General features: G+C 36.0%; 1 non-coding gene across 1 annotated transcript; it reads right to left on the bottom strand.

Annotated features, from left to right (window-relative positions):
- Positions 1-2,300: 2,300 nt before the first annotated feature.
- TRNAY-GUA (transfer RNA tyrosine (anticodon GUA)) lies at positions 2,301-2,393 on the bottom strand. The gene is made up of 2 exons: positions 2,357-2,393; positions 2,301-2,336 (listed from the first exon to the last, which is right to left on the bottom strand). It is a non-coding gene; the product is annotated as a tRNA-Tyr (tRNA).
- Positions 2,394-13,614: the final 11,221 nt, after the last annotated feature.

The following is a 13,614-nucleotide window of genomic DNA, read 5'->3' on the forward strand; positions in this document are numbered from 1 at the left end:
CTACAATGGTATTTTCTATGAATACACAGAAAGAATGACAATGAGATTTAGTGATTTTTTCTATGTCATGATTCTTCTTGAATTTATGTCTTACAATGTTTCCTTTGCAACATCGGGTGCAAATGCTAGTTTAGCTATATTTAAACTAAGTGGCATATACTAGCTACTATGTAGCACTTGTTCAATATTAAATTTAGCTAAATTCAACATTTAAGCTAACTAAATTGTAGAATGTTTTTTTATAAATTAATTTTTATTTTTTATTTTTTAAATATAAGTACATTAATATACATCAAAACTAATTATATTATTCGATGATGATGATGATCCACTAAGACTAATATGGTCTATCGGACCTCTTAAGAAAGTAAGCAATTAATTGATATTTTCTTAATGTTTTATTTCTATGGTCAAAATGAGGGAGAGAAGCCTTCCTAGATCACTATAGTTTTGCTAACTTAAGAAGTCAAGAAGGTTGGTAGTCTGGCAAAGGTTTTGGAATGAGAACGCACGTGAGTAGGATCTGGGCAATCCAAGAGAGTGTTTTTCATATTCAACACTCCTAGTATCGAAAAGGTGACAAACTCTTTTGTCCCAAGGTTTTTTTGGAATTGACCAACACCCAATTTCACTTCAAAGCTCATGAGAATTAGTTCTTATCACTGTAATGCTCATTTTCTTCTTAGCATTCATCAAGACAGAAAGATAATTCTGATTAGCAAGATTGGGGTTAATCACCCCCTTATAATACATTAGTTTCCTCTTTGCCTCTAACTCCTTATCATCCCATAACTTATCCTTAAATTTGGAAGTAATAATATTTTTAATATTATCCTTATTCTCCAAGATGATCTCCTCCTTTATCCCCCAATGGTCAAGCCAAGACTAGGCATCCTTATGTTGCCTCGTTTGAGCCGAAGGTGGGGGTTTTGGCTAGAGTTAGAAACAATTTTGGGGAACCTCTTGTCTTCCATGTTGTAAAGCTTCTTCTTATACATTAGATACCTAAACATAGCCATGCTTTCAATGGGGGAAAGACTAGCTTCAATCAAGATGATAGGGTAGGGAGTATTTCCTTTAATCTTGAGATTGTAGGTTATAAATTGCTTTTGGATCAACTTGATCTTCCTCCACAATTCTCTAGATATACTACAACCCCAAACCTCACATCCATATAAAATAACATGGGTGATGAGAGTCTCAAAGAGGAACTTTTTTTAACTCCATACCCAAAGATATGTCGACTTACAATTGTTTTCAAGCTCATAATAAGTTTTCTAGCCTCCTATAATCCTTTTCTCAATGCTATAATTCCAATTGAGCTGATGATGAATGCCAATACCTAAATATTTGTATGAAGAAATCTTCTCCAAGTAATTATTATCATAAATGAAATTATCATAGTTGATCTTTTTGGATTTAATTATCATGACTTTAGTCTTGTTGGTATTAATAGTCATATCCATCTTGGCACAATAATTATAAATGCTTCTAAGCTACTTTTTGAGATCATCATGGCTTTTGGCTAGAATAAATATATTGTTAGCATAAAGGAGAAGAGTAATGATCATACTAGCGAGCTTGGGGCCATCACATCTTGCAATGTCAAAACACTCTTCTAGTTTATCAATGTAAATGCCAAAAATGGTAGGGGATATGGGACACCCTTACTTAACTCCGATATTGTATTTAATTTCATACGACCAACCCTTGGTGGTCTTAAACTTGGCAATAACATTCTCGTACAACCTAGTCACAACAACCATCAACTTGAGAGGAACCATTATCTCTTCAACTCTTTGCCATAACTTATCGTGAGGAATTATGTTGAAAGTTTTCATAAAGTAAACAAAACAACATAAGAGATCGGTTTACTTATCCCGAGGAATTATGTCGAAAGTTTTCATAAAGTAAACAAAACAACATAAGAGATCGGTTTACTTATCCCGAGGAATTAAGTTTAAAGTTTTCATAAAGTAAACAAAACAACATAAGAGATTGATTTTATTATTGCGACATTCCTCGACAATGATCCCAAGAGTAACAAGATGTCCAATAATTGAGTGATGTATCCTAAAACCAACTTGCCCTTTAGCTCTTGTACCATGGCTTTCAAACAAAAACCTAATTTTCTTTTCGAAACAGCGATCTTTTTTCAATAAATTTAAAAACATAACATTTGTTAACACATGATTGCGAAAACAAAAATCCGATCTGTTGGATTCGAAACAGCGATCTTTTTTCAATAAATTAAAAAACATGTGCTAATACATGATTGTGAAACTTCGATGAAACAAAATTCCGACTTGCCGGATTCGAACCAGCGACCTAAGGATTCCAGATTAGGCTTAACCCACTACAGTCCTCCGCTCTACCAACTGAGCTAAAGTCGGAAGTTGGCAGTCATCTATTTTTATTGATAACTAGATATTTCTTTGGAATATGACTTCAGGATATTTTTCTCTGACGTGACTTCTGCGTTGTATGATATACTTTCCTCAAGACGAGAATATTTTCTTCAAGTTTATACACTACCATTGTTAAATGCATTTAAGCTATTTGTGAGACCATCTTTCTATTTTGCGAGTGGTCACGTAGATACGCTTTTGGAAAAACATGACATGCCATAAGGAGAAAGATGTGATACTTGGAGAGAAATATATAAATAAAGCATAAATCCAATGGTTTTCTTTTACTAGAATATTAATGTCTTTGGGTATCTTGCCATTTTTTTAAGTAAATGCTTGAGTTGAATGCTAGAAGTTAGGTACATTGGTTTACGATGGTGAGTTTATTAGGTAGGATCTCTTGGATTTTTTTAATGAAGTTTTGTTTTGTTTTTTTGTTTGTTTGTTTTTTTTCTAGAAAAGTAAAATAATATAATATAAGAAATGAGTATAAAATTAAATGAGAAGAGGAGAAAGTAGAAGTTGTTGAGGGACTTATTGCGAGATTGCTAAAGGCTCAAGAGTAAGAATTTAAAAATTCACAAAAATTAAAGTTCTAAATTATGGAGGAACTTTGAAGGAAAAGTAATTGATAGCTCGAATCCATTGAAATGAAAATATATCTTGAATTCAAGAAAATGGGACCCTTAGAAAATGAAATTTGTGATACAAAGTTGGAGGGACATGTTGCAATTTAATGGGATTCTGTGTGTGTTGAGCAACATGGATTCAAAGGTAAGGAGGAAATTGAAATTCAAACCAAGATAATATTGTGTTAAGATATTTTTTTCCTAAATATTATGAGCACACAATGTGTTAGGGTCCCACCTTAACTCCCCTAGTTAAGGGAGTAGGTTGTCACTTAATGTATATTGAACATCCTTATTAAATAAGACCCATTAGGTAGTTAGAGTGTGTAATCAATAATGTATGAAGAGTTCATTAAATAAGGCCACCAAGGTAATTGATGTAGCTTCATTATTAAGGCCCATTAGATGGTCAGGGTTTTGGATATATATAAACTATTTATAGTGATAAAACTTATGTAATTACATGATAAGTGATTAGTATTGCATTGGAGCTCTATTCAATCAAAGGTTCTCCCTTGAAGAGGCATGTGAACATTGCTTTCAATTTAGACTATCAAAGGTTAACCTATTGTTTTGATTTCAATACTTGGTTTTATTTTATTTGCTTGTTGTAGTAACATTTATGGTAATATTATCTAAGTTTTTTCTTTCAACCATCAAGGTACAACACAAGTGGTATCAATATATTTTATTGTATCAACATGCACTCAAGTTTTAGAGATTTTTTAAAGTTTAGAGATGTGTCCTAGTATCCTTAGACATAATTATCTATTAGTCAATGGGTAAAACTATTATTAGGAAGCATACATGCAAGTAATATAAGTGAGGTCACGTCGTTGGATATCCTTGTACTCCTTTATTGGCACCTAGCCCACATAACACCACATTAGACAAAATATATATACAAATTCAATCTTCCATGTACCCTCAAGCATATCAGAATCCCCCACTCTTGTGTACCAAGAAATTGAATAATATGACTATGGGTACAATCTATCCTCCTATGTTAGCTCCATGGAATATTGAACGAGCACTATTGTTGGAAACCCATTGGCATATTAGGGAGATATAACACTTAACACTGCTTTTCTCTTAGGACCTTGTAAAACCCTAGTTTTTGTAGTGCTTGTAGTGAAATTCCTACATAACTTGGGATATTAGGAATTTGAGAACTATGTCAATAAAATAATACCTAAAAAAGTGTTTTTGGATGGCACACCATTGTGAGAGATTGATAGGCCAAATAATCACAACAAGAATGTTGAATTTCTCACTTTAAATGTCAACCTAGGGTCGCAACTACCATTCAAACATGAAGTATACTAATTCTAAGAATATAAGAACTAACCAAGGAAATGAGCATAAATCAAATGCTAATTCTACTACAAAGAAATATGTAAATCAAAATAAAACTACTCTAATATCAACAAAGAAAAGCCGCAATAAAGTAAATGTGCATAAAGGAAATGAAAAAGAATTAAGTTGAAGAAATTAAACTATTATAATAGCATGAAATTAGAAACCATAAATCCAACTATTCTAGTGAAAAACCATAAAGCAAAAGAAACAAAGAAAAAACATGAAAGTAAATGAATGTTGGAAATGAAAGTACAAAAATTGCAGAAATATAATCACAGCTCTTGGAAGAAAATAAATTAGAAACCATCCAATCCATTGGTAGCGGGGATTCAACCTCCATTGTAGCTCTAGAGTAGGTACAAACCCTAAAGCATGTAATGGGGTGAATCCCTTAAGATAAAACACTATTTTTAGTAATAAAGTTGAACCAAAAGTATGCATTACTTCCAAATTCGAATTTACAAAAAAGATTACTAATATGAGACTTCATCTTATACTTAAAAGGAATCCTAACTATGTTTAATTAATCCCTTGATTGATGAAATTTGTCCCAAAATCTCCTAAATTTGTGCATCCTATTTTGTGGGATTACCGTAGTCTTCTACGTAAGGTGGAGGGGGAAAATCCATTAAAAATATAAACAATGTTCAAGTTTGTCTAGAGTAATGAATCAAGGAGATCATTATTGTCTTCTCAATTGATTTCTTACACTTAACACTTAAGGATATCATATTAGCCTTCATATATATAATATATGCAATAATAATAAAATCCATATATCACTCTAGGATCAAGCATATGTCACATTTCAAATTAAATTAAGTTAATTATATATAATTAGAAAAACATAAGTCATATTGGTCATCAAAAGGATGAAATTTTCATGAAGTTTATGGCTCAAGGGAAATAATGTATAGAATGTTGTTGTAGAATGGGCCATATAATGAAACAATTTTGAGTCCCATTAGAGACATATTTCAAAAGATTCCTCTTGTGACACTGGTCATAATAGTCTTGTTGGGTATGTGTTACAATTTTTGCACAACTAATCCCATGCACAATCCCTATGCACAAGGTGTTGGTTTTTTTTTTTTGTTTTTTTTTGTTTTTGTTTTTGGTTGGGGGGGGGGGGGGGGGGGGGGGGGGGGGGGGGGGGGGGTGGGGTGTCACAAAGGGGATTGTATGCCCTCCCTAACAAGGGGTTTAAGGACAAAGCTCCTGGAAAAAATAGTTTGGTAGTTTTTTGTGTTTGGTTTTGGCACTTTCCGACACATGGTTTTTCAACCAATGGTTTTCTAATTCTAATTAAGGAATTAATGTTGTAATCAAATATGTATCAATGGAAATTTGATGATGATGAAGTTAGAGTTGCAGCTTTAAACACCTCACTGTTTCTCTTGGTTAAGGATTTCCAAGGTAAATCTCTAAATATTATGTGTGAATGCCAATGTTTTCTTTTATGTTTTATAAAGAATTTGTTTGTGCATTGCTTACTATAATGGTTTACAACTTACATTTGGTATTAGAGTGGTTTTTAGTTTTAGGGTGAATTCCTTCATTGCTTAGGGTTTGGTTATCTTATGTTTGTGATGAACCTAGTTTAAGTAGGAGATCTGTGGTGGTGATTCTTGTGCAATGAGAGAATGGAGAGAAATTAAAAAATTGAGATTGAGAAATTTAATGGGCAAATAGTTGAGCTATGGAAGCTCAATATGGAAGACTTCTTAGTAGACAAAGAACAATGACCATTATGGATCCTAGTATCGCACCTATATATATGTTGACAAAAGACTCGATAAAGCTAAATAGGAAGATAAAGAGCACAATCTAGTTGTGTCTTTTAGAGTTAGTGTTACTAAATTTTTTAGAGGACCTATAGTGAAGGTGTTATGGGATAATTTAGGGGCTTTGTGTCAATCTAATTCCTTGGTAAGCATACTTTTCCTTTGGAACAAGGCGTACCTCTAAAGGATGAACGATAGAGACTTAATGATAGAGCATCTAAATGCCTTCAATATTGTGGTATGTTAAATTATTGTTTATGGATATTAAAATTTTAGATGAAGACAAGTGCATCAGTCTATCATTTTCATTTATAGACTCAGGGGATAGTATAGATGTAGCTTTTGGTAGCAATATGACCACATTAAAATTTTATGATGTGGTTTCATCCTTGCTATCGGAAGAAACCTGGAGGAAAACCATGGATAATGAGAGTATGGATGCCTTACTTGTAAGATGAAATTCCCTAGATAGAAATAAAAATAAATTCTTTAAAGGGGATATATGATTCTAGAGGTGAAGCTCAATTTCCAAGAAAATCCTTAAGGAAATGATGGAAATGTGGGAAAGACAGGTATTAAAAAAGGATTGTAGATTAAAAAATGTTGATAAAGAGAATGGATCTTATGATGCTTCATCCACAAATGGGAAGGCTTTCTTGAAAAATGCAACAAGAAATTCTCAATTTGATTTTGCCTTTGATAAAATTGAGAAAATTCGAAATTCCACATTAGCAGACAACTTGGAGGAGTTAACTAAGGCGACATGGCTCTTGTCACTCTGTTAGCTCAGTTATTTTGAGTTAGGGGCATGAAGTTTAGTTTCATGTAGTGATTCCTAAATTTTAGGAGCCTAGTTTGAGTTAATTTCAGTTGTAATCAGTTAAACTAGTTTTAACAATTAATAGAACTAGTTGGTGGTCAGTTAAGTAGTGGGACATCAGTCTAACTCAACGGTAATATAGTTAACTAATCAGTCAACTATTAATTAGCTCATGCATGCAAATAATTGAGTTGTCCAGTTGTGGTGGAGTTTCCTAGGCAATTAACCAACAATTGTAAACTAGTTGAGTGTATAGGTGTTGCATGAGGTTAGGTGATCAAATTTGAGGAATTGCACAAGTATTTTGGAAGAAATTCCTAATTAATAGGGGCCTATTTCAAGCAGAGGCAACAATTAATTAAGTTTGGGTCAGAGCTTCTTAGAGAGAAAAGAGATAGGTTAGTCACTAGTAGGTTATGCTCAGTTGAGGAAAGAAATTGTAATACATCTATATTCATTAGATTAATGCAAGCGGGCATTGGGGTTTTTAGCACATTGCTTTCCCCGAGGAAAATACTGTGTGCATGTGTGTTATTTCTTATTGCATGTATAAAATTTTTGTTTTAAATTATGAATTAATGTTCGCAAAGTAGTAGAGTAGGTTTGTGTCTTGCGATTTTGATTAAAATTTCATGAGCGGTTGTAAAAATCCATCAAAATTTCTACATGGTATTAGAGCAAGATTCACATTAGAGCATAAATTGTGAAGTTGTTCTTCAAGAGGTTCAAATTTGGAGTTCAATGTAGCAATATCTCTTTAGAGCTGAGAAGATGAGCTTCAATGGACTAAGGCTAGAGTATGCCTTGGAAGGCACCTCTAATTTTGTTGCATGGAAGGATCACATGGATGTGGTATTGGATGACAATGTTGCTATAATACCTCAAGACAAATGTTGCAAAACCATAACCATATGATGCCCAAAACCTTGCGCAGTGGAAGAAAGATGTATCTAAGGTGAGGAGAATAATCTTGGAGGGAGTATGGGATAACATTGTCTCAAATATCCATGAAAAAGAAACTCCACTCGCAAATGTGGAAAATAATGACATAATTGTTCGAGAATAGTAGTGACCACAGGAAGATGATGCTCAAGGATAAACTTCAAAGCATAAATATGCAGAAGAATCACACTATTCCGTAGTATATGAGAAAGTTCACACAATGTGATGATGAACTTGGCGGGATTTGTGTAAATTTTCCTGAAGAAGACTTGGTAAGATTATCCCTTTTGGGCATTCCCAAGAGGTTACATAGCTATCAAGATTCAGTGAATGGGAGGGAGAAACTACTAAATTGGGAGCACTTATGGTCTGATTTGGTACAGGAGGAAATAAGGTGGAATACCAAAGATGGAACCTAATCTGAAGATGACTTTTCTCTAGTCAGCATAGGAATGAAGGCCAAGGGAATGAAGTCCCAAGGTGAGGCTGAATCCTTCCAATATGGAAAGAAGAAAGACATATCCAAAATTAAATGCTTCAATTGTCATGAATTCAGACACTATGCTACTAAGCATCCAGAAAAAAATTCTAGCAAGGAGTCTACAATAGTTACAACAGTTGGTGAAGCTTTGGCTTCATAATTTGAGCTACATTTCACCCTTATCGCATGCATGGAAAACATTGTGATGGGGAGTGTGTGGTACTTGGATTCAGGTGCCTTGTTCCACATGACTAGGTGTAGATATTTTTTCAGTGACATGGAAGAGAAAGATCTCCAAATGAATATTGAGTTTGGAGACGAAAAAGGTACAACGTGACCAAGATTGGTACAATCACCTTTCAGAGGGAGTCACGATCCCCTCTTAAACTCAAGGATGTCATGTTTGTTCCAGGCCTAAAGAAAAATCTCATCTCTATTGCATTTTTGGAAGACTATGGTTATGATGTGATCTTTAGCAAAGGGAAAGCATTCTTGAGACACATATCCATGGGACAGGTGAAGCAGATCGAGGTTTGAGTCAAGAATATTTATGCACTTTGTAGGAATTTACAGGGTAAGTTCCTCAGAAAGAATACCAAAAGGACACCGCTCACAACCAGATCTCAAATCAATACACCAGTATTTTTGACGTGGTTAAAACCCTCAGAGTGCAAGGAGGGAAACAGTCCACGACCTGTCCCAACGTGGGTACTACAGGCAATTTATTAATCAAAGAATGAAAATTTACATAAGCTTCTCTCATGCACGGATTACCCGAACAATGACCCTCCATGCGCTTTAAATAGAACTCATGGACCAATCGGGTGTCAAGCCACGGATCAAGTGTCGGTAATACCGAGGTGAGAGTGAACCGTCGGATCACTACATATCGTGACCGTCGGATTGTAAGTTACAAAATGTACAACGGTAAAGAAACACACTTTACCTAACTCTATACCTAACTCTAAACTAGACCAAGTTGAACTTAACTATATCCTATGTGTCGGAATATCCTAACATCCCCCCTTAAGAACAACTTGGGATAGGATTGAAGGATTTACAAATATGACACAATAGGAGAAGGAAGGAGGCACTAGAGCCTATCCCCCCTTAGTGACAACTTCCTGAACTCCAAGCATATATCGAAGTTTAGTGAACTTCGCCTCTGTGAGAGCCTTTGTGAAGATGTCTGCAACCTGATCATCTGTTGGACAATATTGCACTTCAAGAACATGGTCATGAATGAGCTTTCTGATGAAGTGCATGTGTAGTTCAATGTGTTTGCTGCGCTGATGCTGGACTGGATCTTTGCATAGCTGAATGGCACTTTGATTATCACACCAAAGTGTGGTTGGATGCTGCTGCTCAAAGCCAAACTCTGATAGGATCTGACGAAGCCACAAGGCTTCCTTACTAGCTTCCACGGCACCACGATACTCTGCTTCTGCTGACGAAAGAGAAATGGCAGCCTGTTTCTTACAAGCCCATGTAATAGGTCCTGAACCAAGAGTGAAGACATAACCGGCAGTAGACTTCCGATCATCAGGGTCACCAGCCCAATCAGAATCAGTGAAACCAACTAACAGAGGAGCTGCTTTGGCACTGTAATGAATCCCAAACTGTACTGTACCTCGAACATAACGAAGTATTCTTTTAGCTGCTTTCCAATGACTTTCACGGGGGTTTTGCATAAAACGAGCAACAAGGCCAACAACAAAGGAAAGATCAGGACGAGTATGGGTTAAATACAAGAGTTTTCCTACAAGTTGACGGTATAAGGTAGCATCAACTTCAGGAGAAGTACAAGAGACTGAAAGTTTGACTCCAGACTGAAAGGGAGAAGGGGCTGGCTTACAGTCTTCCATGTGAAAATGACGAAGAATATCACAAGCATACTTGGACTGGGAAAGGGAAATACCCTCCTTGGATTGCAAGACTTGAAGACCGAGAAAATAGTGTAAGTGTCCTAAGTCTGTCATTTCAAATTTCTTTTTAAGGCTGGACTTCACATGGTTTATAAGGTTGGGATCACTACCAGTAAGAATAAGATCATCAACATAAAGAACAAGGATGATAAGAGAGTTGCCCACTTTCTTGGTGTAGACAGTATTGTCAGAATGACACCTAGAAAAGCCAGATTCTAAAAGAAAGCTATCCATTTTGGCATACCAAGCCCGAGGAGCTTGCTTGAGACCATAAAGGGATTTCTTAAGTCGACAAACAAGGCTGGAGTCTGTTTGTATGAAGCCAATGGGTTGTTCCATATAGATTTCTTCCTGCAAGTCCCCATGCAAGAAGGCAGATTTAACATCCATCTGATGGACTTCCCATTTTAAAGAGGCAGCAAGGGAAAGAACAAGGCGGATAGAGTTCATTTTGGCAACAGGGGAGAAGGTTTCAGTGTAGTCAATGCCTTCAACCTGTGAAAAGCCCTTAGCAACAAGACGAGCTTTATGTTTATCAACTTTCCCATCTGGTCCATACTTGGTTCTGTAAACCCATTTACATCTAACAAGTTTGCGTCCCTTTGGTAGAGGAACAAGATCCCATGTATCATTTGTCATCAATGAATGATATTCTTCATTCATAGCTGCTTCCCAATGTGGATGGCCTGAAGCTTCTGCAAAAGTGTCAGGATCATGATTTACTGGAGCTTGAGCCAGTAAAGAAGAGGCTCTTTCAAACTGAGAACGTGTACGTCGCTGATCTGTAGGATCACCGGCAAGATCACCTGCTGCATCCCGAGTAGCACGGACCCATCTTGGAAGTTGAGGATCCTGAGAAGGTGGGGGAGGATTATCATCCTCGCTTTCATCATCTGAAGAAGAAATGTTTTCAAAAGTAGAAGAGATAGGAAGAGGTGGCACATCCGCCGGACTAGGCTCGCAGGCCGATTTATTTTCATCAAATTTTACATCTCTTCTAATGATAACATTTTTGGACTTAAATGGAATAAGTCTATAACCTTTTACATCTTCAGAATATCCAACAAAAGTACATTTCTCACTCTTAGGTTCTAAAGCTTTATGCTTTTCATCTGGAATATGGGCCCATGCTTCACTTCCAAACACACGAAAGTGACTTACATCTGGTTTAATGGAACTCCAAGCTTCTTCTGGAGTGATATTCTCTAGAACCTTAGTAGGAGTGCGATTGATTATATAATTTGCACAATTAATTGCTTCGGCCCAAAAACTAAGACTGAGTCCTTTAGATTGCAGCATACAATTAGCCATTTCCTTTAAGGTGCGATTTTTCCTTTCAGCTACACCATTTTGTTGTGGAGTGTATGGAACAGTATGTTGCATTTGAATTCCATTTTCGGTGCAAAAGTTGATGAATGTGTTTTTAACATATTCTCCACCATTATCAGTTCTTAGCTTAAGAATTTGATGTCCAGATTGTTTTTCAACAAAGGCTTTGAAGGCCAAAAAAGTGTTAAATACTTCGCTCTTGAGTTTTAAGAAGTATACCCAAGTGCGTCTGGAGAAATCATCAATGAAAGTTAAGAAGTACTTGCAGCCAGAGAATGAAGCAACAGGAAGAGGACCACATAAATCACTGTGCACAAGCTGTAAAGGGGCTGAGGCGTGCCAAGAGGCACGTTTGTCAAAACTGTCCCGATGATGTTTTCCGAGTACACATCCGGAACAAACACCATCTCTGCAAGATACCATAGGAAGACCTGTCACCATATTTTCTTTACATAGATGCTGAAGGGAGCGATAGTTTAAGTGACCAAATCGCTCATGCCAAAGTTTGCTCACTTCATCATTATGAGCAACAAATACTGAGGGAAGATTTGATGACCCAAAGTTGTGAAACTTATACAACCTTTTGGAATCATCAGCAAGACCAGTAGCTAGAATCTGTTTAGGATCTTTTAGATCCTTGATTACAACATCATGAGGTGAAAATTCAACAATTTTACCTTCACCTGAATGAGTTATCTGATAGACAGATAGAAGGTTGCAGGATAAGGTTGGAACACATAATACATCATTAAACTGACCATTGTCTAGATGAACAGTTCCAGTCCCTACAACATTAAGAGATCTATCATCACCAACATATATATTTTTGGTGTTACAATCATTTAAAGAAGAAAACATGGCTTGGTTTTTGGCCATGTGACAAGAGGCTCCAGAATCAATGAGCCACTCATGAGAATGAGAAGAAGAAGAAGATACATTTAATGCATAACCAGACTGAGATGATTGACAATGACATGCAGAAAGTGCCATTCCGGAAGTTGAAGTTGAAGTAGGCTCCACATGGATGTTATGTTTCTTCATTGCGGCTTCCAAGGCTTCCATCTTCTTAAAGCATTTAGATTCTAAGTGGCCATCTCGATTACAAAAGTTACAATGTCTATCAGTCTTCTTCCATTTGTTTTTATTGGTCTTATCATTTTGCTGAAATGATCTTTCATTTTGAGGCTGAGTTGGTTTAGGACCATTCTTTTGAGGATATGACTTCTTAGGATTCTTTGAATTTGGTTGCTGCTGGGCGGCTAACGCTTTCGTGGAAGAGTTTCCAAGATTAAGAAGACCAAGGTGTAAGAGTTTTTCTTGTTCTCTTATTAAGGAATCACAAAAGGAGTCAAAGGAAGGGGCTTGTAGTCTTTGCCTTGACAAATGAAAGCTTCCCTTGTAGAATGGAAAGTGGAAACAAATACAGAGTAGGCTGGTCCCAACTTAGTAAGGATGGAATAAATAAGGTTACCATCTTCTTTCTTAACTTTAACACCTTCCAAGAGATATCTAAGGGTCTTGAATTTGGACAAGAAATCTTCAATGCAAGAAAAATTATTAGGATCCAAAGTAAGCAACTCATTTTCAAGTTGATGGGCTCTAATTTCATTTTTAATCCCAAAAACTTTAGCGAGTTTTTCTAATGCTTCATGAGGAGTTTCAAGTTCTGCAATGTGGAATCTAAGATCAGGAGAAATAGACATTCCTATCAAACCACGTGCTTGATCTTTTCTATTTTCCCATTTTTCAGCCTTGTCTTCATCTTTTGGTTTCTTCTCTTGGTCTGTGGCTATTCTGAAGAGACCTTTACTTCTAAGTAAATCTCCCATGTAGGCTACCCATTGGAAGTAGTTAGTGCTGTCAAGAATGACTTGGCATGGACTTTCCATTTTTTGAAAAAAAACTGAAGCTGAAGATGCTGAAAGTAAGTGTTCCAA

The sequence above is a fragment of the Pinus tabuliformis genome, chromosome Q (genome assembly GCF_031772625.1).
Source record: "Pinus tabuliformis cultivar Carrire ecotype Pingquan chromosome Q, CPIR1, whole genome shotgun sequence".
In the NCBI taxonomy this organism is placed as follows: Eukaryota; Viridiplantae; Streptophyta; class Pinopsida; order Pinales; family Pinaceae; genus Pinus; species Pinus tabuliformis.